Source organism: Rhinatrema bivittatum, chromosome 11 (genome assembly GCF_901001135.1).
Source record: "Rhinatrema bivittatum chromosome 11, aRhiBiv1.1, whole genome shotgun sequence".
Taxonomy (NCBI): Eukaryota; Metazoa; Chordata; class Amphibia; order Gymnophiona; family Rhinatrematidae; genus Rhinatrema; species Rhinatrema bivittatum.
In genome coordinates this window covers 10,140,080-10,153,679 of record NC_042625.1, presented here as the reverse complement: position 1 = coordinate 10,153,679, position 13,600 = coordinate 10,140,080, and the positions used below count along the sequence as shown (strand labels likewise).

The 13,600-nt window shown below is 43.5% G+C and overlaps 1 protein-coding gene across 2 annotated transcripts in view; it reads right to left on the bottom strand.

Annotated features, from left to right (window-relative positions):
• The window catches only part of TTC28 (tetratricopeptide repeat domain 28), a 2,190,403-nt gene that overhangs the window by 356,728 nt on the left and 1,820,075 nt on the right, over positions 1-13,600 (bottom strand). The window lies entirely within an intron of this gene.

The window sequence follows — 13,600 nt, the reverse complement described above, 5'->3', positions numbered from 1 at the left end:
ACATGAGTGTGGGGGGGGGGGGGGAGGTTCACCTCGGGGAGGAGGGATCTCTGACACATTCCTGTTGCCTCACACTGCTCCTCTTCCTTACATTAATACTGGCACCATTAGCGAGTATTCTCAGAATTTGTGTGCCCACTGTGCTAACCTTTTATATTATGAGATCAGAACAATTGGCTTGCAAAGTTGTAAAATACCATTGTGCCATGCCACCATCATTTCAGCCCTGGCTGAATTTAAGCCCAGACCCAGTGTGTTTGACTGTGAAAAGCTAATTAAATCCTGCAAAGGATCTGACAAGCCACCCTATCATATGGACTGAAACAGCACTGAAAACAGTACAGGGATTTACATACGAATGCAGTGTCAAGGAATGGTGGATACATAAACTGCCATACTGAATCTGACCAACGGTCCATCAAACCCAGTATCCTGCTTCCAACCGTAGCCAACTCAGGTCACAAGAACCTGGCAAATATCCATTCTGGATAATTAACAGGCAACACTGACATGGGGGAAATCCTGCTAAGGAGTTGTGAATTGGTCAGAGTGGCAGAGTTCCTCCCTCACTGGATCATTACCTGTGGCTCCTCCACATAGCAGTGGGAAGTTCTGCCATTGAATCACTAGGCTGGCACCTCAAATCACGATGGCATTTCTAAGGTAACTAAATATCAAACATGCACTAAAGCAGATTTTAAGGTGGCTGATTGGGATGAGTCTGGCAAACACTTTTTGGGTCTGAGTCATTAACAACCCCATCCCCACTCTGTTAGCCTCATGGTGTAGCCACTGACTTGTCCATACACATATGTTCATTTTTCAGCTTAGCTTTAAGACCTAGTAAGAAAAACAACATTTTTCTCTTCCATTGCAGACTTGTCCTTTTTTTTTTTTTTTTATTACTAAGCATAAACATGAAAGACAAAATCTGGCTGAAGTTTCAGAGGTCGCAGACAAGTAGCATTGATCTTTTATACGCCACAGACTTGTACTACGATGTGAAGTCGAGGTCATTGAACCTCATTTTGCTCTCGGTTGGGTACGAGCCGAATCAAGATTCTGAAGTGAGCAGTCGAAGGTCAATAAAGTACCATCCTGCAGCTAATCTCATTAATTTGTAATGAACTATCTTGGTGTTCTATTTAATGTAACATAAATGAGATTGGAGTTGTGCAAAAATGAATTATTCCTTTGCCTGGGGATTCAAGAAGAAAAAAAGAACAGATTACAATTTTTTTTATCTTGTCGTTCCCTATACATGCCAACCTCCAATGCCCCCCTCCTCTCCAAACTTCCATTCTTAATTAGTACATTTCAACCCTACCACTTTACGATGAGGGATCCAACAGGGACAATATAGCACCCTCACCTGTGGTACCTGAGGTCTTTTACCACTTATTACAATCACCATTTTTAAAGTAAAATTTTCTTTACAAAACTAAATGCTAATAAATAGGCTTCATTTAGGTTAATGTGTATTATCGCATTTTGGTAAATAGGACCCTAAGAAGTAGCCATTCGCCTTGTATGCAGGAAGGTAATCCTTCCGGAGGATTTTCAATAGGCAAGCAGTGTGTGATGTTGGCTTGGTTTCCATTCTATTAATGGAGGGGATAGTAACCAAAGATTGCTGCAGTTGTTGGCCATATCTAGCAACACAGTCTTAGTCCAAAGCTGTTTAATTGGCCAGTTTTCTTTTTTTTATAACTAGCTTCAAGACAAAAAAAAAATCAACCTCTGAAAATGGTGAAGCAATGTGACAAGGCAATAGCTAAAGCCAGAAGAATGCTGGGCTGCATAGAGAGAGGAATAACCAGTAAGAAAAAGGAGGTGATAATGCCCTTGTACAGGTCCTTGGTGAGGCTGTGCAGTTGTGGAACCCGTATCTCAAAAAGGATAGCGACAGCATGGAAGTGGAACAGAGACAGATGTCCAAATGGTTGTGGGGTCTCCATCAGAAGACTTATGAGGAGAGGGTGAAGGATCTAAATATGTACACCCTGGAAGAAAGGAAGTGCAGGGGAGATATAATATAGACCTTCAGATACCTGAAAGGTTTTAATGATGCATGAACTTCAAACCTTTTCCATTAGCAAGGAAACAGTAGAATTAGGGGTCACAAAATGAAACTCCAGGGGGATGACTCAGAACCAATATCAGGAAATATTTCTTCACAGAGAGGGTGGTGGATGCCTGGATTGCCTTTCTGGAGGAGGTGAAGACAAAAACAGTCAAAGAATTCACAGGGGCATGGGATAAACAATGTAGATCTCTAAAGCAGTGGTAGTCAAAATATGGCCCATAGGCCAAATCCGGCACTTAAAGTTTTTAGTCTGGCCTGCCTATCACTGGGATACTCTCCATTATGTGCGGTCCACTAATGATCCGACCTACTTGCCCAAGTGTCTGTTATCAACCTTGATGACACTCAATGCTTGAGCAGGCAAATTGGAGCATTGGCATATTTTAATGTTGTGCATCTCCTGCCAGCAAGGAGAGACTCTGTTGTCGGTGCTGGTGAGGTTCCTGCCCCCCGCCAGCAAGAGAGGCACCATTCTTCACCACGCTGGCGAGATTCCTACTGCGACCAGCGAGGAGAGACTCCATTCGTCAGTGCTGGCAGAGTTCCCCGCCAGCAAGGAGAGACACTGTTCATTGCTGCATTGGAGGGATTCCCACCCCCGCCGGCGAGGAGGGACCGCAATCATCGTTGCTGGTTCTGGAAAGCTATCATCATCAAGAGGGTTAGTGTTTCATTTGGCGGTCCGCAGATCTCCCCCACGAACTGCTGCACTTACCTCCGGCGTCTAGCCACCACCATCAGTCCCTGATATTGCCAAGGATCCCCGGACAGTCAAGTGGAAAGCTGCCACATTCCATCAGGACAGACGTTCCCGATGTGGCTCTCAGCAGAACACTTCCCTCGGCCTTCCCTAGGCCCGCATGCAGGCCCAACATCACCAAATTTAAAGGGCTTGCAGCAGGAAATCCCCTAATGCACCCACTAATGACCTCACAGGCTTGGCAACAGGTCTCCCTACTGGTTAGTAGTATGAGTTGCTTCAGTGTTCTTGCCTTTAGTTCCTGTGGTCCTTGTCTTCAATCTTAAATTCCACCATCATCTTCTGCAGTTCTTCGTCTCCTCGTCTGCCCGCCTGTCCTGCTCCTTGCCTTCCTGCCCTACCTATCTGTTCTGCCTTTGCTTTCAGATGGATGCCCGGTATTGATCTCAGCCTGCCTCCTAGACATTCTTGAATGCTGCCTACCACTGACCCCCAGCTTTTTTTCCAGATTCGCCTGCACTACATTCACTCTGGCCCTGCAAACTCAATGGATCTCCTTAACATCAGCAGAGGCCTCCACCTAAGACCCATTAGCCCTGGCACCTAAAGGCTCAACCAGAGGGCAATGTGGACTGGTAAAGGCGAAGCTCTAGTTAGGCCTCTGCCTCATCCAAATCTGCCTGCTGACAGTGGGGACCTGCAGGGCTCCTCCCTGCAGGTTGCACCAACTCTACCCCGGTCCAAGGGTTCATGGCTTCAACAGTTGGCAGTTATTGCCTAGAATGTAATTGTGAAAGAACATTATTGATGGGTATGTAAGGATTTGAACATTTTAATTTAATTTTATTCTATTTTAATTTGTTTTATTTTACTTATTTTGTTTTATTGGGTTTATATATTACAAAACTGTTTTACTGTATCTTGCTATGATGGTATTTTGAAATGGTGGGTAAGCAAATATGGTTAAATAAATAAATAAACGATGCCCCCCCCCCCCCCCCATACAAACAAGTATTTTAACCGTTACTCAGTTTGAAACTTGCTTTAGCTTGACCATTTTTCTTCAGACCACTGTGTCTCTCCTGTATACTATATACTTTTCTGTGTCAAAGTGAATACTTTAGTTAAAGACCATCTTGTCCAGATGGAGTGGTTGGTCACTGTTAGCTGCCCATAATACAATTTCAGCTCCTTGAGGAATGTAGCGTTGAGTACTGCTCTTTCATAGATACCTGCTGCATCAAATTATTTAGAAAAGCACTGAAGACTTTCTTCTTCACTAAGGCCTTTGATTTGCCTTAGTTATTCCCAGTGCACTGAAGTACTTTGCTATTATATGGTGTAATTTTACACATGTTTGCTCTATTTGTAATATTTTGTTTCATATTATGTAATTCTTTTTTATTATTATGAATGTTTTGTAGAGAGTGGGTTAAACATTTTACAAAATAAATAAGGAAGAGCTCTTCATATAATTCTGTAAAGAGCAGCAGCTGGTCCCCTCAGCAGTCTTACACTTACTTCACTCTCATGCATGAAATGTTGATAACACAAGGAAGAACAGGGTATCCTCAGATCTAGCCTGAGACACCTTAGGAAACAAATACAAACTGTTCTTCCCAGAGACAGAGATTGGTAGAGGATTACTCACTTTATTTACGCTGACGATGTCCAGATCCTGATACCAATCACAGAATCAATCTCTAAAACGTTCAACTTATGGAACAGCTGCCTACAGTCTATAAACATCCTCCTCACCAGCCTTAACTTAGTACTCAATACCTCAAAAACTGAACTTCTGCTCATCACTCAAGAGGACAATGTTCAGGTGATTCACAACCTCCCCTCACCCCTAATGACCTCCACCACTCATGTAAGAGACCTCGGAGTAACTATAGACAACCGGCTGAATTTAAAAAAATTCGTCAACAACACAACAAAAGAATGTTTTCATAAACTACATATTTTAAAAAATTTGAAACCTCTCCTTCATCTTCAGGATTTCTGAACAGTTCTCCAAGCTATCTTATTTTTAAAAATTGATTACTGCAATTCCCTTCTAATCGGCCTTCCAGCTATCACTACCAAACCACTTCAAATGCTACAGAATTCCGCAGCCAGGATCTTAACCAACACCAGCAGAGGAGAACACATCACTCCAATTCTTATGAACTTACATTGGCTCCCCATTAAATTTAGAATTCTGTATAAAGTGTTAACCATGATCCACAAATCTATTCACTCCCAAACCTCGCTCGAATTAAATTGCCCTCTTCGACATCGCTCAGCATCCAGACCAATTAGAACAATGTACCTAGGTACCCTGTATGTACCCCCTGCAAAGTCATAACTAAAGAAACGTGCCTTCTCGATAGCCGGCCCCATGCACTGGAACACTCTCCCCCCGGAACTTCGCCTAGAACCCTGTCTGTGAACGCTCAAGAAAAAGCTGAAGACTTGGCTCTTCACAAGAGCCTTTACTTAAAGTCTTTACTACCTAATACTACAGCATTGACTGTTATCCGTATTTATGCTCTTATTACTTCATTGGACTTGATCACCCCCGGATCTAAGGTCGCAGGTTAGAACGTCTGTGGCAAAGGCCCAAATATCTACATGTTTCAGATGATACTCTTTATACTCTGTGTTTGAGTTGATACTATGCTTGTTATTATGTTTGGATGTTTTGCCTTTCTTGAAGTTCACTTTAATCCTTATTATGTATTCCATGTTCAATGTATTCATTCATTTTGTTTGCTGTAATTTCCAATTTTTGGTTCTCTGTAAACCGAAGCGATATGTACCAGTACATGATCTTCGGTATATAAAAGCCTTTAAATAAATAAATAGAGGATATTGAGGCCCATGCCTCAAACAAGAAAATTGCCCTTGTAGCATGACAGGGGCTGGCTTTGGATTGCAGACCCCAAATATATCAATGTACGGTATGGAGCTCCTGGGCTAAACTGGAAGAGATGGAGGAATCATAAAATGGGGAGATCTCCTGGGTAGTTGTGAATGAAGGTTCAGAAAACCACAGTTAAATAGGGGATGATTCTGACTGAGCTGGAAGCCAAAAAGCAGCACAAGAAAACTACCAGACCAAACCCTACCCTCTCCAAAAAACACAAAAAATCCTGTGCAGTGTGTATGAAAAAGATATAAAGGGGTAATTTCATGCTATAATGTCTTTTGTGCATATTCCTGGAGATAAAATATCACAGTTCAATGTCAAAAAAAATCTCAGGCTAAGTCCTGTTCACTCTGTAAACCTCTGATAAACAACCCTCTGCCATTTAAGCGTCTCAAGCCAATCTCAGATTGAATAACATAATCAGATTGAAACTCATAATAAAATTGAAACTCATAATGAGATCAGATTGCAGCTTATAATAAAACTGCACAGCCTGTATCTTCATTGCTTGCTCTGTGCATTCAGTCTCTAATTCAAAGGCCGATAAATTGTCTAGTCTTCAAGCATATCTAAATAGGTTTTTATCAGGAACCGTGCACTTCCCAACTGACCCCCTGCTCTCCCAAGCCAGTCACCAAGGCCATGGAATGATCTTGTGCAATGCAACGCTCGTAATACAAACACGGCTGCCTACAAGCCAGTGTTGGAACAAATTGTCTGCAGTATCAATCAGGTGTGGCAACTTTTTTGCAAAACATGTTCCAGCGGTGCTGTTAGAACAAAGAGACCAGTGTGGCATCCCCACAGGTTGGCCACCAGATGATATTAGGTCCCTGAACAGAACCTTAAGGTCATGATCCTTCCATCCCTTTCAGCCCCTCCCGATCTGGAGGGGATGGGTTAGATGCCTCAGTCCTATTTAATCCAACCAATTTTAGTGTTCCGTGAAGTCATTTCCACTCTCTGGTGATGTCTCCATGCCTCATCAGGAACTTTATATTTTTAAAGAGGGTTGTCCTGCATTTCATGGCAGTGAGATAGATTTTTGCCTGATTCCCTTTGGGGCAAAAAGGGCTCTCATCCCAAAGACCTATGAGCCCCCCTATACCCTTGATGGGGCAAGCACCAGTGACAGATCCCTCTGAGTGAGATTTCTGATGGCCAAGGTGTATTCTGACTTTTTTTCAGAAGGGATTCCTGCTTAAACTTTGCACCCTTTGGAGAAGGCTCTCCCTAGACACAAAGCACAAGGGCTAAAAACTTGCGAGCCTTCATCTACACCCTAGATGGGGCAAGCATCAGTGAGAGTAAAGCAGCAGCCACTAAGAGATTTTTCAGACAGCAAGTTTGGGACTTTGCTGTGGGAGGGGTTTTTTTGACTCACCCTCTCCACAGGGTTCCAGGGCGGGCATAGCCTGGTTCCCACATTCTAAAGAAGTCTCCAGTATTACCATCGATTCTGGAAGTTCCCATTCGGATCTCCACCCCATGGCACCAGGACAGGCTGGGTAATCGTGAATAAACTGGACTCAGGTAGGACATTTCCGTGTTTGAGGGGACCCCTCCAATAGGATTCCCGTTTGGCACACTGGAAAAGCTTTTGTGCACTTTAAAATCACCATGGGAAGCTTTGGTCAGATACCTGAGGTAAAGGACCCCTACCCAGAAGAGGGGAAAAAACCTTGGTACATCTATCAGCTGCAATTTCACCTTTACTGAAAAATGGACTTTAATTTAATTGTTAAAGAATCAGCAAACATTTAACACCCAGCGCTTTGTCCGGCCTGGTGTGTCCCAGCATCTGACATTCTGGGGTGCAGCAGCTAACACCACACAAGAAGTAACACATCAACGCCTGGGCCATAAGCAAGTGCTTCTCTGCTCCCCCCAACAGACAGACAGACAGACAGACAGACACACGATTAAGAGTTAAGCCTGGGAGTAAATTGCTAGCCGGAGCAGCCTTGAAGAGTGAAAATAAGTTTGATTGCCCTTGGGATTAACCCCTCCTCCCCCCCAAAATAAGGGTTACGCCAGCATAGTTCTAAGCCCAATGTTCCCAAAGCACAGTCCTGTCTCTTGAAACGTAGGCAATGGCTAACCAAGGGAGCTCATCAGTCTCTACACTCCCTAGGAACAACTGTAATGGAAAACCAGTCCTACCAGACTCTGAAATACAAGGCACAGGTTTTGCAGCACTTTCTGCTAGTAAATTCTTATTTTACTACTAATGATATGTTGTTTCTGTGCATCTTAAAAGGGCAATTTTCAAGTCAATTCCACATGTAAAACTGTGTTTTACACACAGAAAAGGGATCTTACAACATTACCTGCCCAATCTGCATTACAGAGTACACACAGAATACACACAGTACTTGCAGTGAAGCACAGGCATTCCCAGGGGTGGGGTTTCAGAAACATGTGTATATTTTTGCATTTTCAAAAGGATGTGCTTATTTTTTTTCCACAAAAACTACCAGCCCTTAGGAACGCCTTCACTCAGTTCAGTAAAATCTAGGGGCAAACATGATACATATGCACATATGGGTAATTTTCTAACAGATGCCTTCATGGTATAGTTTGCATGTACACTGTACGCAGAGACTACTGAGGACTTTCAAAGCCAACTGAGGTGCATAACTCGCCTTTGACAATCCTTGGGTAAGAGGCCAGGTACGCACAGAGATTCACACAAGTAAAGTTACACCTGCTCTTTGGAAGGTGTAACCTGCATGTGTGCACTGCCGATTACCGGCATGGGGCAAAACGATTACCGGCAAGGTTAAAAGGGGAGGTGAAAGAAGCTATTTTAGCCAAAAGATCTTCATTCAAAAATTGGAAGAAGGATCCAACAGAAGAAAATAGGATAAAGCAGAAACATTGGCAAGTTAAATGTAAGACATTGATAAGACAGGCTAAGAGAGAATTTGAAAAGAAGTTGGCTGTAGAGGCAAAAACTCACAGTAAAAACTTTTTTAAATATATCCGAAGCAGAAAGCCTGTGAGGGAGTCAGTTGGACCGTTAGATGATAGAGTGGTTAAAGGGGCACTTAGAGAAGATAAGGCCATCGCGGAAAGATTAAATGATTTCTTTGCTTCGGTGTTTACTGAAGAGGATGTTGGGGAGGTACCCGTAATGGAGAAGGTTTTCATGGGCAATGATTCAGATGGACTGAATCAAATCACGGTGAACCTAGAAGATGTGGTAGGCCTGATTGACAAACTGAAGAGTAGTAAATCACCTGGACCAGATGGTATACACCCCAGAGTTCTGAAGGAACTAAAAAATGAAATTTCAGACCTATTAGTAAAAATTTGTAACTTATCATTAAAATCATCCATTTTACCTGAAGACTGGAGGATAGCAAATGTAACCCCAATATTTAAAAAGGGCTCCAGGGGCGATCCGGGAAACTACAGACCGGTTAGCCTGACTTCAGTGCCAGGAAAAATAGTGGAAAGTGTTCTAAACATCAAAATCACAGAACATATAGAAAGACATGGTTTAATGGAACAAAGTCAGCATGGCTTTACCCAGGGCAAGTCTTGCCTCACAAATCTGCTTCACTTTTTTGAAGCAGTTAATAAACATGTGGATAAAGGTGAACCGGTAGATGTAGTATACTTGGATTTTCAGAAGGCGTTTGACAAAGTTCCTCATGAGAGGCTTCTAGGAAAAGTAAAAAGTCATGGGACAGGTGGAAATGTCCTTTCGTGGATTGCAAACTGGCTAAAAGACAGGAAACAGAGAGTAGGATTAAATGGGCAATTTTCTCAGTGGAAGGGAGTGGACAGTGGAGTGCTTCAGGGATCTGTATTGGGACCCTTACTTTTCAATATATTTATAAATGATCTGGAAAGAAATACGACGAGTGAGATAATCAAATTTGCAGATGACACAAAATTGTTCAGAGTAGTTAAATCACAAGCAGATTGTGATAAATTGCAGGAAGACCTTGTGAGACTGGAAAATTGGACATCCAAATGGCAGATGACATTTAATGTGGATAAGTGCAAGGTGATGCATATAGGGAAAAATAACCTATGCTATAATTACACAATGTTGGGTTCCATATTAGGTGCTACAACCCAAGAAAGAGATTTAGGTGTCATAGTGGATAACACATTGAAATCGTCGGTTCAGTGTGCTGCGGCAGTCAAAAAAGCAAACAGAATGTTGGGAATTATTAGAAAGGGAATGGTGAATAAAATGGAAAATGTCATAATGCCTCTGTATCGCTCCATGGTGAGACCGCACCTTGAATACTGTGTACAATTCTGGTCGCCGCATCTCAAAAAAGATATAATTGCGATGGAGAAGGTACAGAGAAGGGCTACCAAAATGATAAGGGGAATGGAACAGCTCCCCTATGAGGAAAGACTAAAGAGGTTAGGACTTTTCAGCTTGGAGAAGAGACGACTGAGGGGGGATATGATAGAGGTGTTTAAAATCATGAGAGGTCTAGAACGGGTAGATGTGAATCGGTTATTTACTCTTTCGGATAGTAGAAAGACTAGGGGGCACTCCGTGAAGTTAGCATGGGGCACATTTAAAACTAATCGGAGGAAGTTCTTTTTTACTCAACGCACAATTAAACTCTGGAATTTGTTGCCAGAGGATGTGGTTAGTGCAGTTAGTATAGCTGTGTTTAAAAAAAGGATTGGATAAGTTCTTGGAGGAGAAGTCCATTACCTGCTATTAAGTTCACTTAGAGAATAGCCACTTCCATTAGCAATGGTAACATGGAATAGACTTAGTTTTTGGGTACTTGCCAGGTTCTTATGGCCTGGCTTGGCCACTGTTGGAAACAGGATGCTGGGCTTGATGGACCCTTGGTCTGACCCAGTATGGCATTTTCTTATGTTCTTAGGTAATTTTAAAAGGAGTTATGCATGTAAACGTAACATTATCATAGCAATTTTAAAAATCCATTTACGCATGTAAAGTTTATTTACACGGAAAAATCCTAGGGCCAATTCCACGGCATAGGAATTTTCAAAAGCCCACTTACACAGGTAAAACCCAATTTTAAGTGTGTAAATGCTTTTTAAAATCAGGCCCTGTGTGTGTAAGTACTGACTCCACCCCAAATCCTTCCCCCCCAGAATGCCTCTGCTCAGTGTGTGTAAAAATAAATGTGGAACAGGGCTACGAACACAGATCCCCGTTGGTTTTGTAACAGCCATTTTAGCACATAAGACACTCTGCATGTAAACGTTTTTGAAAATGACTCCCTATATGAGTAAATTAGCAGCGGTAGGTCCATGTGCACTGAGTTAACGCTATATAACTTTTATTCCAGTTTGTTTTGAGCTTGCTCAATTTTTTCCCCACTGAACAAACTAGTGTGGGTGGACTTCACTGAACTGAAGTAAATTAATGGTATACAAGTTCTGCAAGAAAATTCAGTCAGCAGGCAAGTGGCTTGATTAAGGAACAAACGCTGAACTGCTAACACTGAAAAGCCCTGATTTATCACTGTAATAACACCTCAGCTCATCGTACCTTTTCAGAAAGACAGAGATAGGTGAAAGTTGATGGAGGGTTACCAGATGGCTCTTGGTCACTGGGAACAACCTATCAAAATGTGAACTCCATTGAGTAACCAGCACAGTGCCATGGTACTATGTGTTATATGTCAAAGGGATACAATATTGCAGTAATTAAAAATAATAATAATTTGACTTCTATAGTACTGTTCATTCAATAGGGACTGCAACATACTTTACAATTTTCAGTATTCTAGATGCATATGCCACTACATTAATTCCGAAAGGGAAGGAGAGACAGAACAATATATTTATTAACCAATAATTACAGATTAGTACAGTAAGGCACAAGGACACCCAGACCTGTCAGAAAGTTGCATGCGCAGTGAGTGATAGGGGGGAGTTGTGAACCCTTGTCCTAGGACCTTGTCCAACTCCTGCCTGTTCCAGCCATTAGCCTGCAATCCTTCCTGTAGTATAAACACACTTTTAAGTCCATTCTTGTTACTAGTACATTTCTGTTTGTAATATATTTTGCACCATATTGCAGGGACCTGTTGCGCTGGAGGTGGACCCTTGGGCCGAGGTGGGGTTGACACAACCCGTAGGAAGGGTCCTACAGGTCCCTACCGTTGGCAGGCGAAGTGGGCTGATGGACAGAGGCCGACTGGGCTTCAACAATACCAGCCCTTGTTCCCCGCAGGTTGACCCTTTGGGAGGTGGGCCTCCATATGTCATCGATGGGAGGATTGAGGTCAGCCCAGAGACAGCAACAGAGGAATGGTACAGTCTGTACTGGACGAGGTAGAGTCCCGGGCGTCAAAGGAACAAAGTCAGACAGGGGGCGCCCGAGCAAGAGGAGGCTGAAGCCTGAATAGGCCAAGTCCAGGACATAGACTGAAGAGGCGTCGTAAGGCAAGCTTGAGTTAGGGCTGGCGGCAATCTGGAAGCAGTGGCAAGCAAGGCTGAGGTCTTGAGCGAAGAGAGAGTCAAATGTAGTCAGGCAATGCAGAGGTCTGGGTCTGAAGAGAGGCAATGGAGTGTTCAGGCAAAGCAGAGGTCCGGGCTTGGAGAGAGTCAACGGCATGGTCAGGCAAAGCAGAGGTCGAGATCCAAGAAGGCAATCCGAGGGTAGATTGGAGAGCAGTAACACACGAACGAGGAGAATCCCACAGGAGACAACGAGTACTCGACCAGTGAGGAGACCTGTTGCAAAGGCAAAGCTAGGAAGCGAAGCCCAGGCTTATATACCGGAGCTCCGCTGACATCATCATCTGGGCCACAGTTCCCGCTGCAGGCCTTACTTAAGTCACAGTGATGCATGCATGCGCCTAGGGAGGGGCACGGCGCTGAATAGCAGCGTCTCTCCGCGGGCTACGCAGAGAGGCCCAATGCGGAGCACCAGGAGCTGTAGCTGAACCGGAGGCACCAGGGGTGGCCCAAGGACAGAGTCGAAGGCTTACTACCACCAGAGACGAGGGACCAGGTGCTGGATTCACTTGAGAAAGGTGAGGGGGCTGAGCCGCGGGTCTGCCATGGCCGGCACAGCAAAACAGGACCTATAGATTCGCTTTCCTTCGGGACATCAGTCCATATCCCTGTAAGCATTTGGGGGACACACACTACAAAATCTGAGCAGGCTCAGGCTAATGGCAGCAGACTTAGTTTCTTATTACCTTCTATCTTTTTCACAAGACACAAGAGACCCTCAGAAGCAAAAGCTGTGGTGCTCAATTTACATTGCCATGGGTGCACACAAGTCAAAGCAAAGATTAGTGTCTCCACAGCATTGTAAGTCATAAATAAGCAATTTGCAGTGACAGAAAGACAGAAGGCATGCATGAATCCGTCTCATCCCTTCCATACTCCCCTGACATAGTGATAACTACCTGAAATACTGTGCATCGTGCTGTTCAAAGAGATACTATGAAGCATGCATTATTACAATAGAGTGCTTACAGCACCAGGGAACTAAAAATGCTCGCAGCTGGAACCTTTGTTTACCATTACAATACTACCTTGAACAGAAACATGCTTTACCATTCTGAATGCAAGCACAACATCTCTCGCTATACGTGCTTTTCTACTACAAAGTGCTCCAAAGTTTTACCCTGTGTCAAAATAATTCTTAGAGTTGTTTCCCCTGCCTCTGAGTTCTGCCTCTCAGTTTTTGAGCCCTATTGGAGTTCTGCCTCTCAGTGGTTCTGAGCCCTATTGGAGGTTAGCGGGCTGAATAATGCTGTGTGGGCCAGGCTTCTAAAGACTTTACTGTAAGTCATTCAGATTTCTCCCGGCTGTACGTGCTTAGAGCAGTCACTTCTTCCTTACAGCTAGCACCTATGTATATACAGGGAAGGCAATTTTCATAGATATTCACATGGCTCAATACCAAGAAACCCAGGTTAAAATG